Source organism: Cervus canadensis, chromosome 19 (assembly GCF_019320065.1).
Source record: "Cervus canadensis isolate Bull #8, Minnesota chromosome 19, ASM1932006v1, whole genome shotgun sequence".
Lineage (NCBI taxonomy): Eukaryota > Metazoa > Chordata > Mammalia > Artiodactyla > Cervidae > Cervus > Cervus canadensis.
The window spans coordinates 6,778,772-6,798,700 of record NC_057404.1 but is presented as its reverse complement, the minus strand read 5'-3'; the positions used below and the strand labels follow the sequence as shown (position 1 = coordinate 6,798,700).

General features: G+C 39.1%; 1 protein-coding gene across 12 annotated transcripts in view; it reads right to left on the bottom strand.

The window, feature by feature from the left end:
- RBM47 (RNA binding motif protein 47) overlaps nucleotides 1-19,929 on the bottom strand; it is a 174,854-nt gene that overhangs the window by 24,988 nt on the left and 129,937 nt on the right. For 9 of the 12 annotated variants that reach the window (XM_043438772.1, XM_043438784.1, XM_043438773.1 and 6 more), the window contains one exon: nucleotides 10,289-10,412. The exons of 2 other annotated variants lie outside the window; for them this stretch is intronic. The gene's annotated coding sequence lies outside the window, so the exon portion shown is untranslated. Of the gene's footprint in view, nucleotides 1-10,288; nucleotides 10,413-18,079; nucleotides 18,129-19,929 lie in introns of those variants that run through there. One more of the 12 variants, XM_043438779.1, reaches the window with a different exon arrangement.

Here is a 19,929-nt window from a genome sequence, read left to right as displayed (position 1 = left end):
CACCCAGGCCCTGGAATCAGACCTGGCTTCATACCCTGGCTCCCCAACTTGAGAAGCAAGTGTTGTCACACCAGCCATATAATCTCCCTAAGCCTCAGTTTCACCATCTATAAAATGGTGATACTACACCTCACGATGTTGTGAAGATTAAGTGAGATAATGTATAGAAAATACTTAGAAAAGTACTTGGCTATATTAAGTGCTCAAATTTATTATTTTGTATTTTATATACTATATGATTTTTAAATAATTATTATTTCAGTTGAGCAAAATAGATGTTTTTCAAGGGTGTACTCTTGGGAATACAGCCTCATGTCTAAGTCACACCTAAGAATCACAAATTCTCTGCTTGACAATGTAATTTTAAAAGCTAAAGAATCTGAAGGAATTTACTCCCAGATTTCTGTGGACAAACTGAAAGGGAACTTCTGTAGCTATTACCTTCTATATTGATATAGGAAATGCATCATCATAACCACACATTTCACATGTGGTTATAATGATGCCTTCTTCAAAGCTACTGACTATTTTATGCCAAAGAGCAAATACTATGTTCTTTTTGATATTTGTTCAATTGTGTATTACCTTTTTATGACTATATTATAGTGTAGTATACCTACACTAATGCTTTGTGTCTACCCATTGAATGTAGTTGTAAATACTGTTTATTAACTATGATATATTCAAATTACCACTGCAAGTTTAAGAAAGTTACCTGGGAGTAATATTCACAGAAAAGCTTCATGTGCCAGCATTGGAATATATGAACTGGTGGTTTGATGGATGGTAATTTTTATAATAAAAATATTCTTTAATTTGCAAAGGGATTTATCATAGAGTTCCTTTAGCTAGAAAGTCCTCTGTGTCATCTAGAATATGATTCAAGTTATTGAAAAACTGATCTCTCTCTCTCTTTATATATATCTTTCCTGAATATACCTTCCCTATATTGATACAGACCTATAACACTGTGCCAAAGTATCGGTCCCATTTTCTTGATGGAGAAACTGGATAATCATGTGCTTAAGCTCAAAATCACAATTACACAGTGATAAAATGGGAATCACAATTTAATAAAGGAGCTTCATCTTTGGGAGTACAGTCTCTAGTTTAAATTCTGTTTGATAAATGGCCCATTTATCTTCAAGACAAATCTGGATAGTCCAAATATAGAACATATATATATACACACACACATATTTTAGAGTATATATACACATATACATATTTTAGAATATTATATATTACATATATATTCTAAAATTTGTGTATAAAGAGTATTTTTCATTCATTTAGTTTCTTGAATTTATACCAAAATAGATTTAGAAAGTGAACTTTCCCAAACATAAGCGTATGTAGCTTAATGATGGTGTGTAAATGCTCTTCCTTTCCCCCAGTTTCAAAGTATATTAGCAAGTGATAGTTATATAGTAATAGTATAGCCATTATTATTGTGCCGTATTATACATGAGTACATGCTCTATGGGTTCTTTTATTACCTTCTGGTGGTATGTCAAATCATAGTATACAAGAATATCATAAGTCTCCTTGTAAGAAAAATGACAAATTGCCTGTTCTGAAACAAAGACTCTCTAAGATAGAATGACATAGACAAACATTAGTTTCAGTTTTAGGTGTGACCTTCTGATTTTGTTTGGTTAACATTAGTCATCTCAGTTCTGACTAGGGGAACAGTATCTGCCAGCACAGAAAAAAATCAGATCCTGTTTAATGTTGATGTTCTTGTATTTGATTGACAAGTATCCCAAGGCACTAGTTACAGTGAAATAGAAGTTGGCCAGAAATACTCTCAACATTGATTAAGCCATGGGTTACTTTCTTCTACAAATATTTAAGTTGAATGTGGGGTATTTTTGAAGTTAAAAATATTTTCAAATACCACAGCAATATGACTATAATAGGCTCTTTGTGAGAAAACATATAAAAGGAAGTAAACTTTCTAGTGGGAGGCAGAGACAATATGCATTAAAATGCAACTTTAAACTAACCCCAAAATTACAGTTTCTTTTTATCCACTAAACATTTAAATGTTATTCTCCCTTAACTAACTTTCTAGCTTTGTTCTTCCTCTGGTGATACTTCGTTTATTATTATTATTTTTGCATATAGTGAAAAATGAAAATGATAGTTTAAAGAACACATGCTTCTAGCAAAAGTATGCCTAACGTTAAACCCTAGTACTTAGTAGCTTAATTCTTGCTATAAAAACTTGGACTCTATTAGAAATGGGGCCATTTGAGAGAGGGCCCTTTGTAACAGAGAAAGTAAAATTTACTTCCTATTGTGAAGTGATTGTAGACAGTTTAGCCTATTTCCACTTTATGCTTCACTGTTTGAAATGTATTAGAAAAAATAAAGAAACATAGTTTATTTCATTATCTATAATTGAAACTTTTCAAAGGCAGAGACCTTAATTGGTATCCCTAGTGCCTAGCACAAAATGAAGAAATGTTTCAGTAAAGGAAAAAAATTAATGAAAGAACCAATGAGTGAGCACCGTCTTTTATAAGAAATGTAGTAAGATAAAGCTAGAAAAAGAATTGTAATATTATATATAACTACCAATAAATTGCTTTGGATATCCTATTTATATTTAACTTTTGTTTTACCTGCATTTAGAACTATCTACAAATAGCCATACAGAGTATTGTCCAGGGAATAGATAGGGGAAACTCCCTGGCAGTTGAATGGCTAGGACTCCACATTCTCACTATTGAGGGTCTGGGATCAATCTCTGGTTGAGGAATTAAGATCCCACATCCCATGAGCCACAAAAAAAAAAAAAAAAGAATGGATAGGTCCGTTTTGGTGTTGTTTTTGTTATCGAGTTGCTAAGTTGTGTGTGACTCTTTTGAGGCCTGCCAGACTCCTCTGTCCATGGGATTTCCCAGGCAAGAATATTAGATTGGGTCGCCATTTCCTTCTCCAAGGGATCTTTCCAACCCAGGGATTGAACCAACATCTCCTGCACTGGCAGGTGGATTCTCTAACGCTGAGCCACTAGGGAAGCCCCAGCTTTGGCACAGGAGCTGGCATTTCTAATACACAGCTCAGGCGTCAGCAGGTCAAGGGGAAAAGCCCCACCGATCATTGACTGATGGACTATAGCCAAGGCGCCCAAGAGTCTGCTTGGAAAGCAGGTACTGGTCGGTCAGGCAGCTGGAGAACTCCCGTGACTTTTTTTTTTGCCTGAGCTGATATGCTTTGCTTCTACTATATGGTCTCAGAGATTCGGTAGAGAGTTTATGCTGCCACAAGGAAGGAGATACCAAGACAGGGCCTGACCAAGAGGGCAGCTTCCAAACGCTCTCTCATGTGCGGGTACCCTGAAAGGTTGGGTGTTCAGTGCTTGAGCTCACACAATGTTGGAGGGTCCTTCTCCCCCTGGCATTTCTCTGCTCGTGGGCGGTTCTCGCCCATGCAGTAGTGAGTCCTGATGACTTGGAAGAGAAATCGCAAACTAATCTGATGCTGGATATAATACAGAAGTTCATAAACGTCCGCACGGGAAATCTCCGCGATCCAGTATATCACTTATGTTGCCACACAGGCGCCCACAGCCTCTTGTTCAGGGGGTAAGAAGTGGGGAAGCAGCAGTGGGTCTCTGGTCTTTGGGGAGGGGGAAAAAAAAGCACGACTGCCATTTTCCCTGTTTATTCATATTTATTTCATCTTTTCTTTTTCTTAATTATTTTTTTCTCTTTCTCATCTTAAACGGTCACTTTATATTCCTGGCTTTCAAATGTAAATACACGGTTAATAAGTACTCCAGATGATCATATAGGGATAGAGTGATGCTACTGTCTGATTAGTAGCTGTTTGCTTTAATTCTTGTTTAAATAACACACACACACACACACACCCCCACACCCACACACACACACCCCCCCACACCCACACCCCCCCACACACACCCACACCCACCCACACACACACACACACACACCCCCCCACACACACACCCACACACACACACACACACACACACACACCCCACACACACCCACCCACCCACACACACACACACACACACACACACACACCTTTTTACCAAGAATTCACCACTTGAACAAAATGTGGTAACATATGGTTTTAAGCTAGGGAAAGGAGAAGAGTTTGTCATTTATGAATTATTTAAATGGTAAATGTCTATAATCTTTTTTCAAGGTAGAATTTGCAGGTTTGGGGGAGGAGAGGGAAGTTGTTCTATTCTGAGGAGAGATACATTTTAGAAGAAGGGAAAGTGGGAGACGGATGGAGGAGAACCAGTTTTCCCAGTGTCTATAATTTAACTAGGCAGTTAAAGTTAGTTGGAAATTTACGTAAAAGTTACAAAGACTATAAATATGCTACACAGAAATCAAAACTATATTAGTTAAACCCATGAAATACAGACTGAAATTTAAGAAAGGAAATGTGCAGAAACTTATATCCAGAGTTTTCCTGAACTTAGGGTGTTTAGAATGAAAGGGTCAAGTGTCAGGAAGTTTATGACTTTTCAGGTATAATAAACTTCTGGGACTGTTGTTTGAGACATAATTGCTGTTCACGCCTCATAGTCTGTGCTTTCCTTGTGTGTACTCGGAGTTAATATTTCAGTTGAAAAACTAGCATACCAGGAAAAACGTCTCTGATTTAAGCTAGTCATTTATTCCAGTCTCACAGGAGAAGACTGGATATTCTCTGAGTTGATAAAGTGTGAAATGACTTTAATGCTTCAGGGAAAATACACTATATCAGTCTTGCAACCTGTTTTTAGAAAGCGCGGCTTAGTCAAACCAGAAGATTTAATAGGCTTAGTTATTTCTTTTTTCTCCAAATTGCCTTTTATGGCCTAGAGAAGATGAGGACCTACAGCAGCCAACAGTTTATCTCTGTAGACCAGTCGCCATGAAAGACAAGAGGGGACAGACTGGGTCAGCGTGTTTCTCATAGGTCTTGAAGTCAGTCTTAGCAGATTTAACGTTAATTTATTTGAGATTTGGATGCCCCGTTGCCAATCCTGGGTTCTGATGTAGAGTTTCTAATTCGTGTGTGTATGCGTGTGTGCTCAGTCGTGTCTGACTCCTTGCAACCCCAGGGACTGTAGTCCACCAGGTTCCCCTGTCCATGGGGTTCTCCCAGCAAGAATACTGGAGTGGGTTTCCACGCCCTCCTCCAGGGAATCTTCCTGACCCGGGAACTGAACCCTCATCTCCTGCATTGCAGGCTGATTCTTTACCCCCTGAGCCACCTGGGAAGCCCAGTTCACCTGTAGAATCCTGCAGCTATGAGTGATGTGAGTGGGGTGCTGTTATCGCCAAGCCCATCAGAGCAGCCCGCCCAGGGAAGACCTTTGGTCCTGGTGATACTGGGTGAGGCAGCTTACATGGCCTGGTAGTTTCTTCTTACTTCTCGAGAGTCTGCAAGTGAAGGCTAAGCAGACCTTCACATTTTACACTGTAAGCACTTTTAGGTCCTGTCCACTGTAAAACAGAACTAGGATGACTGTTTGGAAAACACAGTTTGCCCACATAACGGTGGTTAATCTAGTTTGATTTTTCTAAAGCAGCACAGAAATTTATTTTTGCATGAACATAAATAAAAATGTGCTGTAGCCTGCAGCTCACAGCCACATCCAATATCTAGTGTGGGGTGACCTCATTCTTTCCCTCTGCTGCCATATATGTGTACATACATAACACACACATGCACACACATGACACACGCTCCCTTTTTCCTTCTTACCCTAAAACGCTACCTGCTTCTGCTGTTCCCTTGCTGGGGATTTCACCCAGCATGTTGACATCAAAATGCTTGTGGATCCCGGCCCCTGCCTCACTGTTCTCACCGCTGAATCCTAGCTATGGGAGGTAAGCCAGCTGAGCTGTTAGTTTTCCAACCACTTCAGCTTTCTCTCACTTGTCTGTTGGGAAACCACCGAAGCCTAGACTGGAAGGCAAAGTGAGTGAGGGTGAGCATGTGTGGGAATGTGTGTGTCAGTCGCTTAAATGACACATGTCATCAGTGAGACGTGGTGGGATTGAAAAGTACCTGTTTACAGGAAGAACCCTGACGAACCCTGACTCTTACCATACACCATATACAAAAACTGACTCACAATGGATCAAAGATCTAAATGTAAAAAGCTAAAATGATAAAACTCTTAGAAGAAAATATGGAGGAAAAACTTTATGACACTGGATTTGGCATTGATTTCTCAGACGTGACACTAAAAGCACAGGCAAAAAAGAAAAAAATGGGTAGACTGGGCTATAGCAAAATGAAAACTTTTGTGAACCAAAGGATACTCTCAGCAGAGTGAAAAGGCAACCCATGGAATAGGAGAAAATAATTTCTGAAAATATTAAGGAATTAATAGCCAGTGTATATAAAGAACTCCTAAAATGCAACAATAACAAAGCAAACCAACCAACTTAAAAATATGCAAAGGAATAAACAGGCGATTCACCAAAGATGATACACAAACAGCTAACAAGCATAAGATGCTCAACATCACTAACCATTAGGAGCGTGCAGATCAAAACCACAGTAACATAGCCACAATAACATACCACTTCATACCCATAAAGATGTCTTGTTATTTAAGACAAAACAGAAATAAGAGCTGGCAGGAATGTGGAGATGTTAGAACTCTTGTGCATTGCTGGTAAGAATACAAAATGGTGCAGCTGCTATGGAAAAGTTCCTCAAAAACTTTATCACATGATCTACTAGTTCCACCACCACTGAGCTAGTGGAACTAGTTCCAAAAGAACTGAAAATAGGGATTCAAACAGATAGTAGTACACCTGTGATCATAGCAGTTTTATTCACATAGCCCAAAGGCGGAATTATCTCATATGTTCATCAGTGCCTGAATGGATAAACAAAATGTGGCACATATACAAAATGGAGTATTATTCAGCCTTAAAAGGGAAGGAAATTCTGAAACATAACACAATGTGGATGAACCATAAAAAATTAACACTAAGTGAAACATACTAGACCCAAAGAATAAATGTTGTGTAATTCCTCTTATATGAGACTACCTGGAGTACTCAAATTTATGGAGACAGAAAACAGAATGGTGGTTGCCAGGAGCTGGGGAAAGGGAGAAATTGGGTGTTATTGTTCAATAGGTACAAAGTTTTAGGACAGGAAAATGAGATAGCTCTGGAGATAGATGATGTTGTGATATTTGTATAACAACGGAAATGCATTTAATGTCCCTGAACGGTACACCTAAAAATGATTACAGTGGTAAATTTTATGTTATGGATATCTGACCACAGTAAAAAGAAAAAAAAAATCATGGAAAACCAGCAGAGTTAGTACGTGGAATTAAAAAGGAGAAAGGAATGCAGGTTTTTAAGAGAAGATGGGGAAATTATTAGAAAAAATGATGTTCTAGATTATGCAGTGTTTTCTTCATGTTTATGATTCAAATGGCAAAGAGAGAAAACTGATCAATGTATTGGCTTATCACTGAGACTTTTCAAGTGTGTGAAATCTAGTCTAAAAGTGTCCTTGTTCTAAGGTTAAGAGTAGAGTTTCGACAGTTCCTTCATGCTTTTAGATATTGGAATCTGTTCCAACATATGTGTAATTTTTTTTCTAAGTACAGGACAAACCGATACTACAAGGTGACACAAAATCCCAGTAGAAAGGAAGCCAGCAAATATTTCTATCTACGATGTGTTAAGATGGAAGGGACAGTCTGCTCCAAAGAGAGGGCTCCATGGCCAGTGGCATGCTTTCTTCCAGAGTTTGGTCCAGTCTTCCTGGCATTGCTCAGTAATTGAGTCAAACCATCTTAACATTTCTGGTAGGTATAAGTGGTAATGGTGAAGCATAACTAAATATTCATGAGCTTAAACCTGTTACTCCTTAAACCTGTTCGATGTCTTCCAGTGTTTGAGAATCTGATTATGTTTATGATCAGTATTAGTAGACTTTCAGTGTTTCTGTGTTGAGGGGGGTGGCAATTGGTGAGGATGCCGATTAGACAGAACTAGTCTGTAGAAACTATCACTTTAAAATTCTAGTCGTGTGAATGCATGCTAAGTTGCTTCAGCCACGCCCAACTCTTTGTGACCCTACGGACTGTAGCCCGCCAGGTTCCTCTGTCCGTGGGATTCTCCAGGCAAGAATACTGGAGTGGGTTGCCATTTTCTTCTCCAGGGGATCTTCCCCACACAGGGATCAAATCCAAGCAGACACTCCTTAGATACAGACAAATTGAACCTCTTTAAAAAAGAAGAAACAGGTCTTGATAAGTTGTGACCCATCCAAGTTTAAGTATTTTTGTTTGTTGTTTGTCTGAACTCACCAACTGAATTAAGCTTCTTGTAGACAATGAAAAGGCCTTTTGTTCCCTGGAAGCAGGTGGAACAGATATGAACACAAGCGGTAGCATAAATGGCATGTGAGTGACTGCAAGCCTCACGGGTGCATTCCCCCGTGAACGGGCCAGAGGCATCGAGGTGGACACAGCATCAACCGGATGATACTGTCTACTTCAGAGGCCTGGCGTTAGTTAGCGCTGGGCTGGGTCAGGGGAGGGGACAGGCTTATATTTCCTAACCTTCTCAGATCTATTTATGATTTTAAATCTTCATGTGAAAGAACGCAATCTGTACACGTGTACAGTGGCATGAACCTTGTCATATGTCATGTTTGGGGATGGGGATGGCAAGTATCCTTTAGTACATTTCTGGAGGATAGTTTGACAACTTCAATTACAGTAGTCATTAAACTAACAGTTCATCCTCAAAAAAAAAAGTTCATTCTCATTAATTCCATTTATAGAAATTTAACCCAAGAAGATAATCAGGGACACGGGTAAAATTTATCGTCAGGTATGTTCACTACTGTGGTGTTCATAGCACTATGTAATGAACATCATAGTATGTATTTACATGTGATGTAACAAACCTTCAAAAATGTGAAAATGGCTATAACAATTACAGTGTAATTGTAGGCTAGAATATTTATTTCATGTTCTCAACTATGTTAATTTTGTTAAATTATATTTTAGAATATATATGAAAATTTTCAAAAGAGCTTCCCAAGTAGCTAGGTGGTAAAGAATCCGCCTGCCAACGCAGGAGATGCGGGTTCCATCCCTGAGTCAGGAAGATCCCCTGGCGAAGGAAATGGCAACCCATTCCAGTATTCTTGCCTAGTAAATCCCATGGACAGAGGAGCCCAGCAGACTACAGTCCACGGCGACTCAACAGACTCAGACATGACTTAGTGACTAAGCAACAGCAATTTTTAAAAACTTAAAAAAGGAATATACTACAGTGTTAATTGTGGTTATCTCTGGATTTTCGGATTGCAAGTAATTTTATATTATTCTTTAACTTCCAAGTTTCCTTTAATGAATAGGCTGTGACAAAAAGAAAAAAATATTTAATTAAAAACAATTTTAGCTCTCTGTGTCCCTGAGGTCAGTGGGCTATGTTCAGAACCCAGCCTAGAGGATGTGCAGAGAGACGTGGTGAGGCAGGTGGGCTGGGGGTGGGGGGGTGGGGGGGAGACAGTCGGGCGACCAGGGTCACTAGCAGCCCCTCCCTAACATACAGGGATCTGCCGTCTCCACCTCTCAGAGCGAAGGGACGGCTGTGGTCGCGGCTGGGCGGGCTGGCCGTCCAAGCCAGCTTCGGGGTGAAGCTGATGCAAGTAACCTTTTTCTTCTATGCCCCCTATCCCTACCATAGCATACCTGGGACTGTCACCCACAGAATAATGCCTTCTGCCTGTGGAGGATTGTAGAGTTGTCAAAGTGCATTTATATATATTGTAGTTCACAGGATTACCATGATTTGGAGAGTCTAACATAGTTATTTTTACCTTATATGACAGGTGAGGAAACAGAAATTAGAGGAGGCATACGGATTGTTCAAGGACATACCAGTAGCTCTCTAACTTTTACAAAGGACCTTCCTTGCAAAAATAATTTCAAAAGACCACTCTGAGTGAAATCGCTTGAACTCATTTGGGGGAGGTTGGGGAGGGTGAGGGAGACAGATACAGAAGCAGTAAACAATTTCCCTTAATTCCTAAGATGCTCACATAGCAGCAGCAGTAGCTTCTCGTCTTGGGCCTCAAAGATGTAAACTGAGCAAAGAAATAAGGATTTATATTGTTGGTTCAAAATGACTTATCACGTCGTATGTACTAATGTTGTCAATAAACATACATCTGGTACACAGTCTCTATACAGCAGATGTACTGGTTGACAAGAATGAAAACTTATCAAACTTTGGTAAGGTGTACTTACCAAAAACCACCAATTCGACTTGTCTGATCCTCTACACGATGTAGAATAAGAATACACAGGAAGATTCAGGCAGCTTTCTTGGGATTTCTCAGTTCAGTTTTTGGAGTGCCCCTTGAGACAAATCCTAAGGAGTTAAAAAAAAAAAAAACTGCTAGGGATGTTTTCTATTTCAACAAAATTTTCATACGTGCATTATGAATTTGGGGCCATTTTCTTCAAAAAATTAAACTAGTATTACTCTAATTATCATACTCTCTTCAGATCAAGAAATGCAACCTTTTATTCCTCCCCCTATCCTTGAAGAAACAGGGAACAGCCATAAGAAAATGACCAATTTCTTCCATTTGTTGTATTTCCCCCTCTGTCTTATTTAGAACCCTGCCTCCCCACCCCTGACTCCAAGATGAACAACACAGCCTTTAGGAATGAATACAGATGTAGCTTATATTTTATGCTTATAAATCCACAAGAAGAAGAGGTTGTACCCCTTTAAAGAGATGGTACTATCTAGCTCATGGACTCTCCCATCCCTGTTTGGGGGCTTATGTCACACATCACTATGGATCATCACATTCTTTCCTGCTAGATCCAGAGGGTCTCAAAAACCAGTGAAACAAGCACTTCGGTCAACCACCACCAACTGATCAGAGCTGGTATAAAAGAAACTTGTTATTCTGCCCTAAAATGTGTAAGACTCTTTGGAGGATGTTATTTGCACGGAGTACTACAAAAAATAGGATTTAGAGTCCTAGGATAATCTTGAAAGTCATAATATAGAAAGCATTCAAAAGAAACTTAAGTTCAAGAGAAAGGTATTTTAAAAGGGTATGTGAAAAATATGTATCCTGAGCACAAAACTTTTACCTTTATCTCACACCTGGAAATATTAATATAATCTGCCAAACTTCAGGAATATTCTCACCTAACCACAGAGGGCCCTCATGAAGCCATCTGAAGACCAGGATGACTGCCACAATCCAATATGGTGCAGTGGCTGCCAACGCCAGACTTGGAGCACCTAGAAGACTGGGATTTAATTCTAGCTCTGCCATGCTTTGTTCTATGTTCTTAGGCAAATCATTTTACCTGGCTGAGCTAAAGTTTGCTCCCCTGAAGAAAAATAAAAAGAGTTGGATTACCAGTAGTTTTCAAACTGGTTTTTTAATATTTGTTTTGTTTTGCCTTTTTTTTTTTTTTTAAAGGTGTAGCATCCTTTCTTCTACCAAAATTTTACCTAGATACAGAAACAAACTGATCAAACAGGAGCTGGCTAAGCTGAAGTAGGGGATGATATGGGAAACATCTCCACCCACTCTGCTTCATCGTCCATCCAGGCTGTGTGGGAACACCATTTAGAACCACAGAGCACAATTTAGAACCTGCCAATGAAACAGCCTTTTAAGTCAGTTACAGGCCTCCCAGGTGGCGAAGAACCCGCCTGCCAATGCAGGAGACATAAAGAGACATGGGTTCAATCCCTAGGTTGGGAAGATCCCCTGGAGGAGGGCATGGCAACCCACTCCAGTATTCTTGCCTGGAGAATCCCATGGACAGAGGAGCCTGTTAAGCTACAGTCCATGGGGTCACAAAGAGTTGGACGTGACTGAAGTGACTTAACACGCACGAACACAGTCAGTTACAGCTCCAAAATTATTCCACCATAACTATCTTTACATTGCAGTGACTGGCAAGGCATTCAGTGGGATCCATAACATTATAGGAACACAAGCAATAAAACTAAGCCACGAACTGGCTTTAATCCTAATTATTAATGATCTACTAAAAATAAAACCACACCCTCAAATAAATCATAGAATAATTGCTGTTAAACTCTGTACATCTCAAAGCATATAACCCTCACCTTTCTTAAAGGTTGCATCCTAGATAATACCTAATGATCACCGTCACAGTGTTTGATAAAGAACAATAAATGTGGAAATGACAAGGTGTGTCCTGAAATTAATTCTGCCCTATCAAGACAACAGAATAAAATGTAAACTCCTGCACTATTCATTTACTATTTAAGTGAATCCTGACAAACTTACTCAACTTTTCTGGGCCTCAGTCTCCATATCCATAAAGTGGAGCTAATTCCTTGTGGGACTGTATGGAGAACAGAGAAAATACTTATAAAACACTATTCCTGGCATATAATATTGGTGCAAAATTGTAACCTTTATAATGGCAAATGTTTCCCTTTGAAAAATAATATCATGGTAATGGAGATGTAAGCTCTATAAAGTGGAAGCAAATTATTAATATATAAGTGAAACTATAGGTTTTACATAGTTTTGTGCTAAATCTTAATGATGGAAAGGATTACTGAAGTGCCTCTCATGGCAATTCAAGTAACAAAAAATTTCCTGGGGGGGAAAAATACTTAGGACTATTTATTTACCGAAAAACCTGATTTTCCAGAATGACTCCAAACACAAGTCATTTCATAAATATTTTAGTACTATTTTATCATGAAAATCTTCAAGCAAAACCCACATGCCACTTTTTTCCTGTCACTCCACACTCATCCTGACACAATATTGGGTGTCCTGGGGCACCCCATTTAAGAAGTCCATCTCTAGTATAAGTCTTCCATTTTACTATGGAGTAAACTGTCTTACTGAAGGTCACATAAGATTTGTGGGGAAGTTCATAGAGAAACAAAATAGTTTACAGACAGAAACTGGGTTAATGCATTCACTCCAACCCTTCACTCCTTGTTCTGTGAAAAAGCTACAGATAGTGTCCATCATAGGCTTCCTGGGTGGCACTGGTGGTAAATAACTCCCCTGCCGATGCAGGAGAATAAGAGACACGGGTTCGTTCCCTGGTTCGGGGAGACCCCTGGAGGAGGGCATGGCAACCCACTCCAGTGTTCTTGCCTGGAGAATCCCATGGACAGAGGAGTCTGGCGGGCTATGGTCCATACGGTCACAAGGAGTTGGTAGGATCCGATGGCAATCTTCTGTTGAGCTTACGACACCTATGGCATCATCTTCATTTGCCTGCCCTGATTTCCGCCCTCTCTATTTTGTCTACCATATGTATTTTTGAAAGCTGTTCAAATCTATTTTTGGAATGAGGCAAGGTATAAATAAATATGTGAAATTAATAACTCTCTTTTTTCCAAAAGGAGGCTCTAGTCTAATATCAAGTTTCATGTCACATTCTGCTTCTTTCAACTCTCAAGCATAAACTGAGGCTAAAAATAACTTTCTCAACCCCAGTCCTCCACCAAGGAATGAGAATTCTGTTTCTTAAAAACAAACTGGTTCTAAACATAAACCAAATGTCCACACCCCAGGACAATAGAATACGAGTCTGAAGGGAACAGCTACCCACTCCAGTATTCTGGCCTAGAGAATTCCATGGATTGCATAGTCCGTGGGCTCGCAAAGAGTCAGACATGACTGAGCGACTTTCACTTTCACTTTTCACTAAAGCTACCAGGAGTCTCCCAGAAACGAGCGTCTGGTAACAGAGTACTGGTTCGGGCTCCGCCAGCAGCAGTCTGAGGCCCTGTACGGGCACGCCACTTAGCTTTCTGGCCGTAGCATCCTCACCAGCATACTGAAGCTGATATTAACGCCACAGGTGAGAGTCGTTACAAGGATAACACGAGACACTACATTTTGAAAGCCATCTTGTAAACTGCAACCATCGGCTCCTGCCTGGCCAGCTGCGGCAGCCTCCCAGCTGACTTCATCCCATCCACTCTTGCCTGTTGCAATCAATCCGGCTCTCCAGACGGGCAAAGTGACCTTTTAAAAACACACAATCTGGACTTCGGAGACATGGGTTCAATCCCTGGTCTGGGAAGACCCCGCACGCCTTGGGGCAACTGAGGCTGAGCACCGCAACTAACTGAAGCCCTTGCACCTAGAGCCCATGCTCTACAAGAGAAGCCACTGCAATGAGAAGCCCGCACACCGCAATTAGAGAATAGCCCCTGCTCTCCGCAACTAGGAAAAAAGCCTGTGCGCAGCAACGAAGATCCAGAGCAGCAAAAAATAAATAAATAAATAAATAAAACCCACACAATTTGATCATGTCACCCTCCTGCTTAAATCTCTACCCTTTCTTCCACTACCCTTAGAATAAAGTCAATGTCCTCAGTAAGGGACGTAAGGAAGACTTTGGCTCCTTCCCCAGCCTCATCTTGTGTTGCTTTTCACCAACACTTGCTACTCCTGGAGCTTTAAATCTTCACCAATGCCCTGCCTAGCGAGCTTGTTCTCATCCTTACACTTCACTCCTCGGAGGTCATCTCTGGAGCCCCTCTCATAACACTGGCTTGAATCTAATGAAATTGCCCCTTGAGGGAACAAAAACAGTAGAATACTGGCAATTTTATCTGGTTTAATCTTACAGTAGTTGGTATAATGGCATTCTCAAGTCCATTATAGACTTGACCGGGCAGGATCCAGACCTGATCACAGCTATAATCCCAGTGTCCCACACACAATCCTAGCACACAGTAGGTGCTCCACTGTTTAATTAGTGAGAGGGATTGTTACTACCTTTTCAACACTAAGCACATAATTGATATATTGTCATCGGGAGGATCATGTTTTTGTTCAAATGCTACTGTTCCATAGGAGTAAAATATAGCAAAAAAAAAAAAAAAGATCACCTTTTAAGACTTTCATGACATTTCCGGAAACCATGACTTTTAGTAAGTATAACACATATCATCAGGAATAGAATTTAGCCCACTGATAAGGTATCATTTATGAATTTTTTTCTTTTTCAACTCAAATGTTTCTTACCAAAGGGCAGAATAAAAACTCTCAAAGGAAACCAGATGATTTGGATTTATCTTTTTTTTATACATATATATACAGCTTTTGCCATGTGACGGCAAAGCAGTTGGGGGAAAACTAGCATACAAAAGGATGTTGGACTTGAAATTGAGGAATTTAAAAACACACTTCCTCATGATATTAAAAAAGAATACACCTAAAACATCCCCAGATCACCTTGCCAAGTATACCTTATCTTATGTCTCTCCTGAAATGAACATAGCAAAGACCAAGTCCAAACAAGCTGGGATGGACTTCCCTGGTGGTCCAGTGGTTAAGACTCGGAGCTCCCAATATAGGGGGCCTGGGTTCAATTCCTGCTCTGGGAACTAGGTACCACATGCCGCAACTAAGACCTGATGCAGCCAAATAAATAAATATTGAAAAAATAATAAATTGGGATGATTTGCAGGGTAGAGGAAGCTAGTCCCAATAGTACTAATTATAACAAATATTCACGGAGTGCTTATTAGGTGCCAGGCATTGTGCTAAGCGTTTCATGTATACGTATTTAATTGTTACTACAACTCCACGAAGCAATTCTATGTTTATACTCATCCTGAACATGAGGGAGACTGCTCATTTGTTCAGGTTCCTTAATTGTAACTGATGCAGCTGGGATTGAAACCCAAGAGGTCTGAGACCAGAGTCTGTGCTCTTAATTACTGTGCTCTGTGGAAGAATCCAATTGCTTCTATACCCCAGTTTGGGAGTAGAAAATGAAAATTTGTGTTACAACAGAAATGACAAATCACTCTGTATGTATTTATATGGCAGTTTCAGAGTCATTTATGAGAAGTCAAACTGTGAACAGCAAACCCATGGATTGTCAAGGCCCACCATCTAAGGGTTTTCTGAAGAATCTCAATATCCACCTTCAAACAGTAAAAGATATGCTTAGCTTGGGTTAGAAATAAAGCTAGGAGTGTAACTTTTTAGATGAAGAGTAGAAAATGTGAGATACTCATAAATATTATGGGCTCAGAAATACCTGGTTACCCAGCTTGTTCCCTAGATTCTTGAAAAACTGGCATGCTTGGGGAAGTTCTCGAGAAACCCTATGAAAGGCATAATCAGAGCCTGCAACTTCACTGTCTATGACTGTCAGTAATCTCTAATCAGATTGTTCTTTCTCGCTAACATTTAACAAAATTATCCATGTCTTTTCGTCTTTTCATAGCAAAGAAAATGAACACAGTAACCTTAACATCACAGAAATCACTTTTAAAATGAACAAAAATTACCAATTCTTTATGTATGATTCATAAACGGTGGTTACTGCAATCTCCCCTACCCACTCCCTCCATTTCTTGTGTGTGACATTTGACCCTTTTTATAATGTGCACCTTGTGCCAGTGAAACCTAAGGCACCAGCTAGTTACTCATTAAACCCGGGTGCCAAGGGCTGACTTGTACAAATTACGCTGTTAACTGCCCGGCCTGGCCTGTGTGCAAAAGTGGAAAAAGCAATCATCATAGCTGTGAAATTCTGTCATATCGGCAGAATTGAACTACAAATTGCAGCAATTCGTGCCTGACCTCTGATCTGTGAAGTTAAGTCTAAACCTTTGAACCTCAGCTTGGAGTTGAGAAATAGTATTAACTTGTACCCAAGAAGATGGCTGCTGTGAATAGTTAACCCCGGGCGCCTGGTGCTCCATCTATCTCCACCTGCCCTGAAAAGTCAAGAGGGAGATCTGGAGGGTAAACGTCTCATAAAGTGGCATCATGAAAAAAATCTAATAAAAGCAGAAAATTTCAGGATCTAACTTTTTTTTTTTCCAGGATGCAACTTTTTTAAAGGAGCATATAAAAATAATTCTTAAAAAGGAGAGAATCTGAGATAACTGAAATTATTGGACATTTAGGCCCAGTGAGAATGTGTGCTAAAAAGTTTTCTTTATAAATTAGGCAAAAATAGGGTTTTGACTATACATTAAAACTTTAAAAAATTTTAATCAAATGATACGATCTCTCATATGTTATATTTTTAAATAGTTATCTAATTTCTGTATAAAATACAAACTCATATTAAGTCAGCTCTATAAAAAAGCAATCTTGGGAAACCAGTTTTACTTTTTTGAACCTAAGCTTACCTTCTCATACTAAACATTAGATGTAGGCTAAGGAATAAGTATAATATCAGTAATAAATGTTTTTATGTATACATTTGTTATAACATTGATTCATCATATTTTATTCATAATGACCAGGGTTTTTCTTTTTAGGATTAGCTTCAAATGCTATCCAGATCACTCCATTTCCAGGTAGAAAGAAGCAAATAAAGACTCTTTATATCTGGCTTCTTTAATATTAGAACAAATCTAAACAGCACATAAAATATAACTAAATTATTCCTTCTAATAAAAGTGAAACTAATTTATATAGTGTTTAAAGTATATAAACCTACACTTACTTAATTCCATTTCATAAACTTTACTGTTGGCTTGAAAAAAGCAGTACGATTGATATGAGTCCTTTTACACATGAACTTTTTTCAGTCATTATCAGTAACCTTTACGTAGTAACTCTCAAGAGCTAATTCTATTAATTTCATAGTTTTCCTTATCACATCTCATTTAAATAATCACACAAAATTCTTCTGTAACGACTGAGTCTGAAATGACTTTGGAAAACAAATGTGGGTATTACTGATAAATTCCTGCTTTTAATCCCAGAATGAAAATAGCAGCAATCTATGAAAACATGACTTTTTTCTTCCACCTAGTTTTTTCAAGTGTGATAAAGTGAAGAGATGCTAGACAAACTGTTTTTGGCTTTTTTTTTTAATGTTCTTAAGAAGTTTGGTTTTGCTGCTGGTAAGGCAAACTGTGCAGCATTTGAAATTCTCACAAACTTCTAAATTTTTTTTGCCCTCAATTAAAAACAAACAAAATGGATCACTTGTTTATTCAACCTGATCTAAATTACGTTAACTAAACAAAACCATCTCCTCCTCTCTTCCAATTACAACAAATAAGGTGTCCCCTACCTTTCCAGTCTTGAAATCTGGATGCGACAGGCTAATGGTAACAAAAGCTTTGCTTAAGCAAACTTTGGTCCTGACCCAGGAACTGCGTAACTCTATTATACATGACACACTTCGCCTCATTGGTCAATGAGCTTTGGCCACTTAAATGCCTTGGAAGTCATTTGCTAAGGGCACCTGGAATGAACTTGAGTGGGTGGTACAGAAAGAAGGGAGGTGTTTAAATCACCAGATACGAAATGCTCCACAGCAGCCTGACAATTTAATGGCAAACTTACGGTAGTAAATGGATCTGGGGAAGATCCAAGAAGACAAAAGTCCTGACATTTCATAGAGAAGGAAATGTACCTGAAGTATTTTATTCTAACACCAATACTAACTAAAAGGAGACAAACTTTTTTTTTTAATTCACCTTCCTAGAAATAAGGTGGGTGCCGATTACATTGTTCTGCTTGCTACAAAAAAACACAATTCTTACTTCACCTGAGTTGTTGAGTTTTAAGCACTTCATGAAGCGCTTAGAAAATTTCCAAAATAGAAAGTACTCAAAAAATGTTACCATGATTTCCTAGAAATGTTCTATTTTTTAGTATTTTCCTTCTCATTGTATCTGGGGTAGGTAACTGGGAGTGAGTACCCTTTATCTTTTCTCCTAATCACTACCAGTAATAGGGTTTAGATAAGCCTGGTAGAAAAAAGAGAGAGGCAAAAATTACATAAGAACTAAACCCTCATTTATCTTACTTTACCCATTTGGAGCTGGCAATGGATTTACTGGTAAGAGGCAGGGGAAAATAGAAGGGGTAGAAAGAAAAAGGAGTAGTAAAACATGATTCATGGGTAATAAAAACAGTCTGTACATAACAACGGGTTGGGAGGACCAGAAGCACTTAAGCAGAGTAAATATATTCCTCTTCAAGCAGTGAAGAGATGGAACTGCTCTGGGGGTTGAGATTGTCACTTCAGACAGCCGGCAGATCAGGGGAGAAGGGACCAGAAGATGGACTGCAGGAGGGTTCCTGAAAGCTAAACCAGTGACATCTGGGACCACCTGGGCCAGAATTAACATGAGCTCTACAGCTTAGGGGTAAAGAATCCACCTGCCAATGCAGGAGATGCAGGTTTGATGGTTGGGAAGATCCCCTGGAGAAGGAAATGGCAACCAACTTCTTGCCTGGGGAATCCCATGGACAGAGGAGACTGGCGGGGATCACAAAAGTGGGACGGGACTTAGCATTCAAAGAAAGCACCCCACAGGGTACAAAGGAAGGAAGAAATCTATAACTCTATAATTTATCTACACATCTATAAATGTTTGAAACAGACATTTCAAACCTGTGGCCTTGAATTTTCCCTTAGTTGTTATTTTGTAAATCCCATAAACTTTAGCAATTTGAAGTAGCCAGGATGGGAAGTAAAAAGGCCAGAGTGACAAGTTTTAAATCTATCTACTTATATTTTTTAAGAGAGACAGTTTTATTACTCCCAAATGAAATAATCTAAAGCTATCAATAGTGACAAGAAAATTATCAACAGGTTCCTTAGTAAAGGGTCAAAATCCAGAACAAGTCTAAGATTATAATCACATTAAATATTATATAAAACTAAATTGCTAAGTTCTGATTAAAGGAAAATGGAAGCAATCTTGCAATGATACTAAGGCAGTGTTTTGAAAGAACTACTGAATTTACACTGAATTTCTTTTGACTAAAAAGGAACCCAGAAAATCTGCCTTTTTATATAAGTGTAATTGAGTATATTATGTAAGAATATTATATAAGAATTTTTATAAATTCTGGATGTGTGACATGCTTTTAAGCATTAGGAAGAATATTTTTGGCTTAAAGGTTTGG